Genomic DNA, 15,270 nt, shown 5'->3' on the forward strand with positions numbered 1-15,270 from the left:
CTCGAAAAAAGACAGGGGAATAGTATTAAGTCGTAATGTTCATTTGGAGAGCTGGTGCAGACAGGATGGGTAGAATGGCCTCCTTCTGTACCGTAACAATGCTGTGATTCTGATTCTGTGATGCTATTGTTCATGCATGCAATAGATTCTCTTTATAGACTGTCATAATATACTCCAGTATATCATGGTGCAGACACACACTGATGGACATACACTAGGACCAATCAACATGCACAAACACCACAGCCAATCACCAGTTAGAACACACGCACTATAAAGGCAGAGGGCATCACTTTTCCCGCTCATTCTGGGTGCTGCCTCGCAGAAGCACAAGAGCTCATCAAGTACAGTACAGACTCACACCACGTGCTGAGAGATTCAACTGGTTCGGACAGGCACAGGTCTCTAGTTAAACTAGCATCGTGTAAACCCACAGTAATACTATGTCTATTATTTTATAAGTAGTTAATAAAATAGTGTTGAACCTTCTTCAGTATTGGTAGCATATGTCTGCTTCACGAGTCCACAGTGCCCAACACTTCATGGTATCAGTAGTCGAGGGATGTTAGTACTACTGAGACCTACCTACCAGTGATCAGCCTTCCACCAGTCTTCAGCCATCCTGCAGTATGGACTCCGTTTGCCTGCCGCCGCCCCTCCGCATTACCGGGAACCTGGGCTCCAATTGGAAGATTTTTAAACAGCGCTTCCAGCTATACCTCGAGGCCATGGACCTGGAAGCTGCCTTGGACGCACGGAAGATTGCTCTCTTCCTCTCCACAGCCGGGGGCCATGCCCTCCACATCTTTAACTTGCTCACCTTCGCTGATGGGGAGGATAAATCAAAGTTCAAGACGGTCCTCCTAAGTTCGACAGCCACTGCGAGGTCGAGGTAAATGAGAGCTTTGAACGATATGTATTTCAGCAGCGCCTACAGGGTAAGGACGAACCTTTCCAGTCCTTTATCACCCACCTCCGTGTCCTTGCGCAGTCCTGCAACTACGGGTCCACCTCTGACTCCATGATGCGTGACCAGATCATTTTTGGTGTGCAGTTTGAGCCCCTTCGCCAGCAGCTGCTTAAAGTAAAACAGCTCACCCTGTCCACTGCCATAGAGACCTGTGTGTTCCATGAGCATGTCTACACGCGATATTCCCACATCCAGGCCGCTGAAGTAATGACCTGCAAGCTCCCCACGAGGCAGAACGGGTCCAGGTTATCAACTCTCTCCAGGCCTAAGTCTGGACGAAGGTGGCCATTTTGCGTGCTTTTCGTGGGCTCCCGCGCTGGACCGCAACGAACGTGCCGACGCAACGGCGTGCAGCAACTGTGGCTCCGCCCACTTAAAGCGGCAATGTCCCGCGAAGACCCAACACTGTCTGCAGTGTGGCAAACTTGGCCACTATGCTGCTTTATGCAGGTCGACCCAGCCTGCTAGTTTCAGGAGATCCAGCCAGCCTCGCAGGGATGTCCGGGCCATTCAGCCCACAATCAACGAGCCTGTTCCAGACCTGTCCTCTGACTTTGACAGCAATGACCTGCAAGCCCCTTTCCAAGTTGGCATTATAACCAAGCACAGGATGTCTCCTAAGCGCAGCACCACACCCATTCCAATACACAGCATTGATCTGGATGATGAGTGGTGTGCCACCCTTATGGTCAACCAGTCCCCAGTGAGGTTCTGCCCGGCACTGGCGCCTCCGCTAATCTCATTGCGTCATCTGACCTTCACAGCCTCCGTGTCCAGCCTGCCATCTGCATGCCAATTGCTTGACTATAACGGGAATGCCATCGCTGCCAGTGGATCCTGCCAACTCGAGGTGACACACCATACTCACACAGCTGTCCTATCTTTTGAGATCGTTGCCGCCTCGAAAGCCTCCTTGCTTGGTGCGCAGGCATGTAAGCTGCTGAACTTGGTGCAGAGGGTTCACTCTTTCTCTCCCAGCGACGTGTCTGCCTCTCCTGACACCGACTTCAGGGCGCAACAACTACCACAACATCTTCGAGGGCATGGGCATGCTCCCGTATACATACAAGATTATACTCAAGCCCAACACCACGCCTGTGGTACACGCACCTCACAGAATCCCAGCACCCCATAAGGACCGCCTCAAGCAACAGCTCCAGGACCTCCAGGACCAAGGGGTCATATCCAGAGTCACGGAACCGACCGACTGGGTGAGTTCCATGGTCTGTGTGAAGAAACCGTCCGGTGAGCTAAGGATCTGCATAGATCATAAAGATCTTAATAGGAATATCATGCGGGAGCACTACACCCGATTCCCAAACGTGAGGAACTCACGTGTGAAATGGCCCACGCCAAACTCTTCACAAAACTCGATGCCTCAAAAGACTTCTGGCAAATCCAGCTGGATGAATCAAGCAGAAAGCTGTGTACATTCAACACGTCCTTTGGCAGATACTGCTACAACCGAATGCCATTTGGCATCATCTCGGCGTCCGAAGTATTCCACAGAATAATGGAACAGATGATGGAGGGAATCGAAGGAGTCTGTATCTACGTCGATGACATAATAACCTGGTCCACCACCCCGCAGGAACACATCAGCCGCCTCAAACGCGTCTTCAAGCGCATTCGCGAGCATGGCCTCCGCCTCAATAGGGCCAAATGCTCTTTCGGCCAGTCGGACATTAAATTCCTGGGTGATCATATCTCCCATTTGGGTGTGCGGCCGGATGAGGACAAGATTGCTACCATCACATCCATGAAAACGCCCGAGGACAAGAAACCGGTCCTCCAGTTCCTGGGCATGGTAAACTTCCTGGGAAAGTTTATTCCCAATCTCGCCTCACATACTGCGGCCCTCAGGAACCTGGGGCGAAATTCTCCGACCCCCCCGCAGGGTCGGTGAATCGCCCGGGGCCGGAGTAAATCCCACCCCCGCTGTGGCCGGAATTCTCCCCCACCCGGGAATTGGCGGGGGCGGGAATTACGTCCCGCCGATTGGCGAGGCCCCTGCGGCGATTCTCCGGCCCGCGATGGGCCGAAGTCCTGCCGCTGGGAGGCCTCTCCCGCCGCCGTGGTTTGAACCATCTCTGGTGGCGGCGGGATCGGCGGCGCGAGCGGGCCCCCGGGGTCCTGGGGGGGGGCGTGGGGCAATCGGACCCCGGGGGGTGCCCCCACGGCATATGTCTGCTTCACAAGTCCACAGTGCCCAACACTTCATAGACATTGTTATAACCCTTGTGGAAGTCACTGCATCAGGACTATCAGGTTCCCCACAACCTCCGCTGAATACGAGCTCCCCCTGTAACAAGCGGTCGGGGATTCCCTTTAACCCGGATTAGATCACCAGTATAAAAGCCTCAACATGGGTGCAGGTTGGGGAGGGAGACCATTCAGGTAGTGGAGATCTTGTATATCGTAAATAAACCTTACCTTTGTCTTCTACCTGCTAGGTCAATGTTGCTGCTTTAGCGGATTCTACAGACAGGAAATGACAAACCTATATTTTGTTTTTCACACATTGGCCCAGAACTAGGAGGAGCGGAGCATCTCCCAGCATGCCCCTTACATTGGACATTTTCCCTCACCCTTCAGCTCTAAAACATTTTGCACTGCAGATTGTTGGAATTGTAAGCTGATAATGGCGTAGTAATGTCAGCAGCGCATCTGGGACAAGAGCAACAGTCTATCTCTTTGACCATAGAGACTTCATTAGATCGAGTGATAGTGAAAGAAATAGAAGAATGACAGAGAATTAAATAGGATGAATTAGTGTCCAATTAGGTACAGAAATAGAAGAGAGCTATTGCTGAGCTAGTACATATTACCCTACCAGTTATTTTATTCTAACATTTTTATTTGTTGTTGTTGTTTGTTTTGTTTTTTGTGCGTGTTCCCTTCTCTTCTATGTATATATATATATATGTATTCTATTTTGTGTACATAATGGTAAATATTCTTCATTCAAAAACCCAATAAAAAAGATTTATTAAAAAAAAAGAAATGGAAGAGAGGGAAAGAGAAACGGGTTGGATTAAAAGTGAGAGAAAAAGAGATAATTTATAACGTTAAATTAATTAATTATTTACTTACTACCTGCAAGAATGACAGTTTCAATTATTCTGTTGCTGGGCTGGAGAAGTCGGGCGATAATGCAGGAATTTATATAAGCCTTACCATTAAAAGCTAAGTACTATTTACTAAATGCCAGCTCAAACTTTCTGCTGCAAGTTTAATTCATAATTAATATATGTAGCAACTTCTTGAAACTCAGGAATGTTGATGGCATCCTGCAGGTTTTACCAAGCTAATAGCAGGCTGCGTTGTCCAGTGAAATGTGGTGATTTGTAACTCCCAGTGTATCCCTTCCTCACCCCAAAGTGCTGGATGGTATACACACTATATTAATGCCTGCGCATTGGATTCACTGTCATTCTGCCAGCAAATTCGGGGCCAGTATGTAAAAGGAAAACAAGAATTTCAAAATTGTCCATCTATTCCGAAGCCATTCCTCATTTATGCTGAGATTTGATGTCATAATCAAACTCAGTAAGCACATGTGTATGTATGTTTGGCATGCGGGAACCCTTTTTATGCTACCCTTCAGAAACGCAGCCAAATATTATTTATCGTTGCTCAGGGAGAGGGTAGAGCTGCCGAGGGGTAATGAGTTCAGGTATCTACAGGTTAGGGACTTTGCACGAAAGGTCTGGAAGGGGTTACCTAGATTGCCAGGGTACACCCTGCTGGAGCGACTGTTGCTTCCGGATGTGGAAGGGGAGGGAAGAATTGGGGATATATATTATAAGTGGCTGGGGGAGCAGGGAGTTGAGTGGGTGGTGAAGATCAAGGAGAAATGGGAAGCAGAGTTGGGAATGGAGATCAATTGGGGAGTATGGAGTGAGGCACTGCGATGGGTAAATGGGACCGCCTCTTGCGCAATGGTCAGCCTGATACAGTTTAAGGTGGTGCACAGGGTGCATATGACTCGGGCGAGAATGAGTGGGTTCTTTCAGGGGGTAGCAGATGAGTGTGAGAGGTGTGGGCGGGGCCAGCGAATCATGTGCACATGTTTTGGGGTTGTGAAAAATTGGGAAGATTCTGGGCAGGAGTGTTCGTGGTCTTACCCAGGATAGTGGAGGAGGGAGTGGACCCGGACCCTTTGGTGGCGATATTTGAGGTTTCAGAGAAGCTGGAGCTCATGGAGAGGAGGAAGGCCGATGTCGTGGCCTTCACCTCTGATTGCACGGAGACGAATTTTGCTGGAGTGGCGGTCGGCATCACCACCGGGGGTAGGGGCTTGGTTGGGTGACCTGTACGACTTCCTGCGGTTAGAGAAGATAAAGTATGAGTTAAGGGGCTCTGCAGGGGAGTTTGAGAAAAGATGTGGGGATGTTTGTGACCGTGTTTGAGAAGCTGTTCGTCGCAGGGGGGTGGGTGATGGGGAGAGGGGGGAGTGAAAAAGGAAAAAAATCTGTACAAACTGTATAGCTGATTGTTGGGAAGAATGTTTCCCGGGGTGCTTATTTGCCGTAACCTACTTTGATACAAGTTTGTAATAAAATGCGTTTAAAAACAAAAAATATTATTTATTGTCATACATCAGCTAAGGCACAATTTGTATGATTTCTTCCACATGTTGCCTGCTGTATCTAACGTACAAGTCAATATATATAGTTGGTGAGTGGGTGATTGGAGCCAAAAGGAGCGAAAAGGAAAAGTACTGACTGTCTGCTGACCTGGAGAAGACGCATTCAGGCCTCAAGTCCCTCACCAATTTACACTACATCCTGTTATAGAAAAACATAGAAAAATACAGCACAGAACAGGCCCTTCGGCCCACGATGTTGTGCCGAACCTTTGTCCTAGATTAATCATAGATTATAGAACATAGAACATAGAACATAGAACAGTACAGCACAGAACAGGCCCTTCAGCCCTCGATGTTGTGCCGAGCAATGATCACCCTACTTAAACCCACGTAACCTGTATACCCGTAACCCAACAATCCCCCCATTAACCTTACACTACGGGCAATTTAGCATGGCCAATCCACCTAACCCGCACATCTTTGGACTGTGGGAGGAAACCGGAGCACCCGGAGGAAACCCACGCACACACAGGGAGGACGTGCAGACTCCACACAGACAGTGACCCAGCCGGGAATCGAACCTGGGACCCTGGAGCTGTGAAGCATTGATGCTAACCACCATGCTACCGTGAGGCCCCTATGATATCTATTATCATAGATATATTCCAGCTTTCGCTACCATAGTCACATTAATATGGTGGTAAAATGTGATTTTGACAGTGTGTTCATGTCAATAGGACTGGCACGCTGATCACTGGGATAACTACATTATAAGATATCCAACTAGTACAGAGAAGTAAGATAAGGGGAAAGAGAGGTGGCAACTGCAGGCTATCTCCACAAACCTAAACCCTAGACACAACTTCCCTAATTACTGTTTGGAGCCAGGTTGTTTGATGTTCCCAGATCTTTAGGATTTTTGACTGCTGCTGCAAGGTATTATTTTATTCTGTTTCGATAAATACACACCTTTATGGACATGCAACATTCCAGATCATTCAATGTGAGGTGCCGCAGAGCATTTCTGAAAGATGTGATGTGTTATATAAAATGCATGTCCTTTCTTATTGATCCAGTAAAAGGAATTGATATTGCCATTCCCTAAGTAATGCAGCTTCCTGAATTTGTCTAAATTGTCAGCATTGTGGAATTTACCCTCAGATTGATCTAATCCACACCAATATCAATTAAGAACCCATCGTTCAAATGATATATAATATTACACATTTTAATGTACCAATTAAGTGACACATGACAGATTCACCCCATGACTGCGTGGGTTTCCTCCGGGTGCTGCAGTTTCCTCCCACAGTCCAAAGAAGTGCAGGTTAAGTGGATTGGTCGTGATAAATTGCCCCTTAGTGTCCAAAAGGTTAGATGGGGTTACGGGGATAGGGTGGAGGCGTGGGCTTAAGAAGGGTGCTCTTTCAAAGGGCCGGTGCAGGCACGATGGGCCAAATAGCCTCCTTCGGTACTGTAAATTCTATGACAGGCTTGTGAGGAAAGTTTGAGCTGATGAAATAAAAGAGACAGTGGAAGCATGGATACCAAATTGGCTGAGTGGCAGGAAACAGAAGCAGTGATGAGCGATGTGTTTTTTAGAAAAGGGGCAGGTTTATAGTGGAATTTCTCAGGCATCAGCGTTAGGACTTCTGCTTTTCTTGATATATATTGACAATATAGAGTTGGCTATGACAAGCAGAATTTCAATGTATGAGGATAACCCAAAACCGGAACTGCCGTGAACTGTGAGGAGAATAGTGATCACCTCCCAAGAGGACACAGACAGTTTGGCGGAATGGATGGACAAGTGCCAGATGAAATCTCAATGTAGAGAAGTGTTCACTTTGGTCGGAAGAACTCACAGGGGTGTTAGGAAGGAAGAGCACAATTACAAAGGCGTGCTGGCCAGAAGCAGAGAGACTTGGAGATGTATGTTGATAAAGGGATGATGGTAACAGGACAGGCTGAGAAATTGATGAATTAATAAAGCATGTGGGATCCTGAGCTTTAGAAAGAAGGGGGAGTCAAGTACGAAAGCGAGAAGATTGTGATAAACTTGTATAAAACACTCGCTCAACCTCAACTGGAATATTATATCCAGCCGTGTGCACACACCCCACCCCCCCCAAACCTTCGGGAGGATGTGAAGAAATTAAAGAGGATGCCAAGAGAAATTCTAGAGAGTAGTTCCAAGGACAAGAAACCTCAGGTACATGGACAGATTGGAGATCCTGGGGCTGTTCTCCATGGAGAAGAAAGGTTGAGAGAAGATTTTGTTGGAAGTGTTCAAAATCGTGTGGTTTTTGGACAGAACAGATCCCACTGGTGGAAGATTAGAACCTAGAACATACAGTGCAGAAGGAGACCATTTGGCCCATCGAGTCTGCACCGACCCATTTAAGCCCTCACTTCCACCCTATCCCCGTAACCCAATAACCCCTCCCATCCTTTTTGGTCACTAAGGGGCAATTTATCATGGCCAATCCACCTAACCTGCAGATCTTTGGACTGTGGGAGGAAACCGGAGCACCCGGTGGAAACCCACACAGACACGGGGAGAATGTGCAGACTCCTCACAGACAGTGACCCAGCAGGGAATCAAACGTGGGAGCCTGGCGCTGTGAAGCCACTTGTGCTACCATGCTGAAAATTAGAGAACACCAATTGGCAAACGAAGCAAAGACAACATGAGGAAAATCTGTTTTTTGCACTGGAGGTGGTTAGGATCCGGAGGGCACTGTCTGAGAGTACGGTGGAGATTAATGCAATCATGCCTTTCAAAAGAGAATTGGATAGTTACCAGGAGGGAAAATAAATTGCACAGCCACAGAGAATAGGCAGGGAAATGCAAGTTGGTGATTTACTCTTGAAGAGAGCTTGACACAGACACGAGAGGCAGAAAGGCCTTCTCATAGTGAGTTCTACGATTCTCACTAAATTGTCTCTCTCGCAATCTTTCTGCACCCTGATGGTGAATAGGTCAAACGTTTGTCTATTTCTTATTCCTGGAACAGGTTGCGAAATTGTGATTGAGCAACTTAGCCTAGTTAACCTGAACATCTTTGGACTCTGGGAGGCAAACTGATCACCCGGAGGAAACCTACACAGATACAGGGAGGACATGCAGAGTCCGCACAGGCTACCCTGGGCCGGAACAGAATCCGGGTCCCTGGTGCTGTGCGGCAATTATATAGTACATTATGAAAAATAATTTTACACTTTTTTATGCTTGTATTAGATTTGATGTACCATATTTTTATCGAGCATGACGTGTGTGTGGTTCCATTTAAAAGAAAACATTTAACCCTAGCCAATTTGCACCACTACGTTGTACAATGACTAATAGAATGGTCGAGTTGTTTTGACAATAAGCAAATGGGAAGCAGGCCAGTGTAGCTACAAAGGCTTGCCTACCATGTAGATGATTGTTGGCCAGAAATGTAATGAATTTAGCTCATGAAGAGAAAAGGAGGAACAAAACCAACCATTGTAGTTCCCAGGTTGTAACATTTTCCTGGTGCATAATTCACTGCATAACATTTCATTAAACGGCTTACAACTTGTTGGGGCAAGAAGTCAGCTGCTGAGTAGAACGTCTGGTGAATGTTGGGGGAGGATCTGGTTTCGGCAGAAGGGGTGAAGGCCACATAGGAGGAGGAGCTGGGGCCTGTGTTGGAGGAGGGGGTGTGGAGTGAGGCCCTTCACAGGGTGAACGCCACGTCATCCTGTGGGAGGCTGAGCCTGATCCTACTCAAGGCCAGAATGAGTTGTTACTTTGCGGGGGTTGAGGATAGGGGCCTGTTTGAGAGGCCCCGCAAGTCACACTCACATGTTCTGGTCCTGTCCCAAGCTAGTGGGTTTTTGGGGTCACTTTTTTTACAGCATATCGGCGATTCTGAACATTGAGCTGGAGCCCTGTCCTTTGGCGGCTTTGCGGTATTGGACCAGCCGAAACTACGGACGTGGGCGGGGGCAGATGTCCTGGCCTTCGCCAAGTTGGTTGCTCGGAGACGAATCCTGATGAGTTGGAAGCTGGTGACGCCACCCAGTGCCTTGGCTTAATGGAGTTTCTGCACCTCAAGAAGATCAAATACGCCATGAGGTGGTCAATTGAAGGTTTCTACCAGAGATGGCAACCGTTTATATTGTATTTTGGTCACTGTTACAATGGGGGGGGGGGGGGGGGGGGGGGTTTACTGGATTATTGTTTTTGTTCTTTTCATTTATGGTTGTAGTTTGGATTTTTTGTTTATTTTGGTATAAAATGACAAAAGTTTAATAAATCTTTTTTTTTAAAACAAGTCAGCTGGTGCAGTGCAGACACATATTGCAAAAGCTTATTTATTGCTCCCACGGATCAGGCCGAGAGATGTGAGGTAAATGGATCTTCTTTTATTATTCATTCTTGGGACGCGAGCATCAATAATAATAATAATAATAATAATCGCTTATTGTCACAAGTAGGCTTCAATGAAGTTCCTGTGAAAAGCCCCTAGTCGCCACATTCCGGCACCTGCTCGGGGAGGCTGGAACGGGAATTGAACCCGCGCTGCTGGCCTTATTCTACATTACAAGCCAGCTGTTTAGCTCACTGTGCTGAACCAGCTGGCTAGGCCAGCATTCATTGCCCATCCCTAATTTCCCCTGAAGATGTTGGTGAGCCACCATCTTGAACCGCTGCAGTCCACGAGGTGTTCCAGGAGTTTGACCTGTCATAATATCCACTCATGTATATCATGAGATGCAGACAGGCAGTGATTGACACACAGGATAACCAATGAACACACACAACACAGAACAACCAATCACCAGACAGGACACCACCACTATAAAGCCCACAGGGCATTAAGGCTCTCCCTCTTTCACAGGACACGGCCAGGGAGATAGTCGCAGTGCACAGGCCAATGAACATCATCACCATGTGATAGAGAGCTAGTCTGGTCAAGCCAGTAGGAAGTATCAGTTAGTTTAATAGAGTGTCAACCCACAGCAGATTATGTACAGCAATCAACAGGTTCAATAAAACAGTGTTGGACCATCTCCTGTGTCGGAAGCCTGTTTCTCGTTTTACTACATCTAGTTGCAGTCGAAAGTTAGACCAACACAGATAACACATCATGGTACCAGAGAGCTATTAACTCTAACGAACCTACCTTGAGTGAATCTGCAATGACCAGCACGCAGCCATCCAGCGGCATGGAAAAGATCCAACCTCCTCCGCAACTCCGGATCTCTGGCAACCTCAGCGCCAACTGGCAAGTCTTCAAACAAAAGTTCCTCCTGTATATTGAGGCCTCCGACCTCGAGGCAGCATCGGATGCCCAAAAGATCGCGATGTTCCTGTCGACTGCAGGGGACCATGCCATCCACATCTATAACTCGCTCACGTTTGCCGATGGCGAAGACAAGACGAAGTTCAAGACGGTTCTGCTGAAATTCGACAACCACTGCGACACTGAGGTGAATGAGAGCTTTGAACGGTACATCTTCCAACAGAGGCTTCAGGTTAAGGATTAACCTTTTTCAGTCCTTCTTGACCCATCTCCGCATCCTAGTGCAGTCATGATGTGGAGATGCCGGCGTTGGACTGGGGTGAGCACAGTAAGAAGTCTTACAACACCAGGTTAAAGTCCAACAGGTTTGTTTCAAACACGAGCTTTCGGAGTGCAGCTCCTTCTTCAGGTGAATGGAGAGGTATGATCCAGAAACATTTATATAGACAAAGTCAGCGATGCCGGACAATGCTTGGAATGCGAGAATTTGCAGGTAATCAAATCATTACAGATCCAGAGAGAGGGATAATCACAGGTTAAAGAGGTGTGAATTGTCTCAAGCCAGAACAGTTGGTGGGATTTTGCAAGTCCAGGCCAGATGGTGGGGGGTGGATGTAATGCGACATGAATCCAAGATCCCGGTTGAGGCCCCGAAGCGTGGTACATTGGCGGGACCATGCAGACACTGCGACAACGAATGAACGGGCATCGTGCGACAATCACCAGGCAGGAATGTTCCCTTCCAGTCGGGGAACACTTCAGCAGTCAAGGGCGTTCAGTCTCTGATCTCCGGGTAAACGTTCTCCAAGGCGGCCTTCAGGACACGCGATAACGCAGAATTGCCGAGCAAAAAATTATAGCTAAGTTCCGCACGCATGAGTGCGGCTTCAACCGGGATCTTGGATTCATGTCGCATTACATTCACCCCCCACCATCTGGCCTGGACTTGCGATGGCGCATGGAATGCGCTGACGTCAGCATCATGACGTGTCCAAATTGTGGCTCTACCCATTTAAAGTGGCAATGTCCAGCCAAAGGAAGGCGATGCCTACAGTGTGGAAAGCCTGGGCATTACGCGGCCTTATGCAGATCCACTCCACCGACCAACAGCCAGCAATCCCAGCTGCAGCACAGACGTGTCCGCTGCGTACAACAAGGCATGCAGGATTCGGATCCCGACAGCCCAATGGACCCCGATGCTGACTGCCTCGAGTCTCCATATCGGGTGGACATAATCACCACACGCGAGCTGGCCTCCACCGTGCCTGCAAACCGCCTTTCTATCTTCAGTGTGGATCCTGACGATGAGTGGTGTGCTGTCGTCACGGTGAACCAGTCTCGCATCCGATTTAAATTGGACACTGGCGCATTTGCAAACCTCATATCACAGTCGGACCTCGACAGCATCCGAGACCAACCGAGCATTCTTCCACCAGCCTGCCAGCTCCTTGACTACAATGGCAATGCCATAGCTGCCAGTGGATCGTGTCAGCTAGGTGTATCTCACAAGGCAATCAAAGCGACGTTACAATTCAAGATCGTCCAGCCTGACAAGGCATCCCTGCTCGGTGCTCGCACATGCAAGCACCTAAATCTGGTCCAGTGCGTCCATGCCATGTCCTCGACACCGGCGACTGCCTCGCGTAATGTAAATCTCCAGGCTGAGATAGACGACATTCTCACGCAATACCATAATGTGTTTGATGGAATGGGCACGCTCCCATAACAAGATATTGCTCAAACTGAATGCCATCCCAATCATCCATGCACCACGCCGGGTCTCAAGGATCGTCTGAAAATGCAGCTACGAGAGCTCCAAGACCAGGGTATCATCTCAAAGGTCACGGAACCAACAGACTGGGTCAGCTCCATGGTCTGCGTCATGAAGCCCTCTGGTGAACTCGCATTTGCATTGATCCCAAAGACCTGAATCGCAACATCATGCGTGAGCTCTACCTGATCCCAAAGCGTGAAGAGTTAACCTGTGAGATGGCTCATGTCAAATTCTTTACCAAGCTGGACGCCTCCCGTGGGTTCTGGCAGATACAGCTGGACGAGTCCAGTCGGAAGCTGTGCACGTTTAACACTCCGTTCGGCAGGTATTGCTACAACCGCATGCCTTTTGGTATCATATCAGCTTCCGAAGTATTTCATCGCATAATGGAGCAAATGATGGAGGGCATCGAGGGGGTGCGAGTCTATGTGGACGACGTGATCATCTGGTCCACGATGCCCGAGGATCACATCGCTCGCCTCAAACAAATTTTCCAGAGGATACATGAAAACGGCCTCCAGCTCAACAGGGGCAAATGCTCCTTTGGTAGGTCTGCTATCAAGTTTCTGGGTGACCACATTTCACAGCAGGGTCTGCAACCTGATGCTGACAAGGTGCTGGCAATCAATGCCATGAAGACCCCAGAGGACAAAAAGGCAGTCCTCCGTTTCCCAGGGATGGTGAATTTTCTTGGGAAATTCATTCCCAACATGGCATCCCACACCACGGCCCTATGGCATCTCGTAAAAAAGTCGACAGTGTTCCAGTGGCTTCCCGCACATCAGGTGGAGTGGCTTGAGTTGAAGGCGAAGCTCACTACAGCCCCAGTACTGGCATCCTTTGACCCAACCAACGATACCAAGATATCCACAGACGCAAGCCAGGACGGCATTGGGGCGCTGCTCCTCCAGCAAGACGACTCCTCGTCCTGGGCTCCAGTGGCATATGCCTCCAGGGCCATGGCTCCGACCGAACAATGGTATGCCCAGATACAAAAGGAGTGCTTGGGTCTCCTGACACAAATAGTCAAGTTTCATGACTACGTATATGGCCTGCCAAAGTTCACGGTGGAAACAGACCACAGGCCTTTAGTCCACATAATCCAGAAGGATTTAAATGACATGACACCTCGGCTGCAGCGAATTCTTCTTCGTCTCCGCCGATATGACTTCAAACTCGTCTACACACCGGGTAAGGAGCTGATCGTCGCGGATGCCCTAATCCAGCGCCCCCTCTACCCCACAGAAGGACCTCTCACCCTACAACCCCATGCTGCCGCCCCCGTCGCCGCTCCCTAGCCCATGAGCTCGCTCCACCAGTTCCGCGCCACAGACCGCGCCGGCCAGCCCCAGCGCCCCCCAGTCCCCGGTCAACCAGGAGAGTATGAAGCTTGGATACAACCCTCCCGGGAGTCCGCCATCGTACCCCCAGCACACAACACCCATGCCAGCCACCGCAAGAGGCTGCAACCCCGTTGCTCCGCAGATCACAACGGACAATGTCGACCACCGACAGACTGACGTTGTAGGCCACCACCCCCGCCGGACTTGATTTTTTTTGCAGGGGGTGAATGTGGTGAATGTCATATATATATATATGATAATTCACACTGTCTTTGTAAGCGCAGTAGCGCTATCCTACCACTAGGGGGAGTAGCTCTGGGAGTACTCAGGAACTTGTACTGGGCTCCACCCTTGGCTCCGCCCATGACTCCTCCCCCTAGTGCTGCTGTACAAATACCCATGTCCAGAGTCAGCCTGAGTTCACTAAGAGTTCATCAACGGGTAACAGGCTGGCTCTGAAGTAAGTCGATTAAAGCCTAGATTCATATCGGAAACACGTGTCTAGTGAATTGATGGTTCCATCACTCAGACAGACCCATGAAGGTCACCTGGGGGTCGAGAAACGTCGACGCAGAGCTCGGCAGGCAGTTTACTGGCCTGGCATCAGCCAGGACATTTCCAACACGGTCCTCAACTGCACAACATGCCAGAGGTTTCAACCAGCTCAGCCCAAGGAAACGCTGCAACAGCACGGGACTGTGACTTCAACGTGGTCCAAGGTGTGGATAGACCTCTTTCGCGCCAATAGGCGTGATTACATGCTCCTGGTCGACTACTTCTCCAGCTACCCGGAAGTGGTGAAACTGTCGGACCTCACGTCCAAGTCAGTCATCAAAGCCTGCAAAGAGACGTTTGCCAGGCATGGGATACCACTCACGGTAATGAGTGACAACGGTCCATATTTCTACAGCCAAGAGTGGTCCGACTTTGCACGATCCTACCACTTTAGTCACGTCACATCCAGTCCCCATTACTCGCAATCAAACGGGAAGGCCGAGAAAGGGTCCATATTGTTAAGCGGTTGCTGTGCAAGGCTGCAGACTCAGCCTCGGATTTCAACCTGGCGCTATTGGCATACAGGGCAACCCCTCTGTCGACCGGTTTGTCTCCGGCGCAGTTGTTCATGAACCGCAACCTGAGGACGACTGTTCCAGCCATCCAAGTTCCACACCTTGACCATGTCACTGTGCTGCAGAAGGTGCAGCGATCCAGGGACCAGCAAAAGATCACTTATGATGTTCATGCCATGGATCTGCCTGCACTGGCCCCAGACGATGTTGTTTGCGTTCAGCTGCTTGAGGAGGGTGTGTCAGCCC

The sequence above is a fragment of the Scyliorhinus canicula genome, chromosome 12 (genome assembly GCF_902713615.1).
Source record: "Scyliorhinus canicula chromosome 12, sScyCan1.1, whole genome shotgun sequence".
Taxonomy (NCBI): domain Eukaryota; kingdom Metazoa; phylum Chordata; class Chondrichthyes; order Carcharhiniformes; family Scyliorhinidae; genus Scyliorhinus; species Scyliorhinus canicula.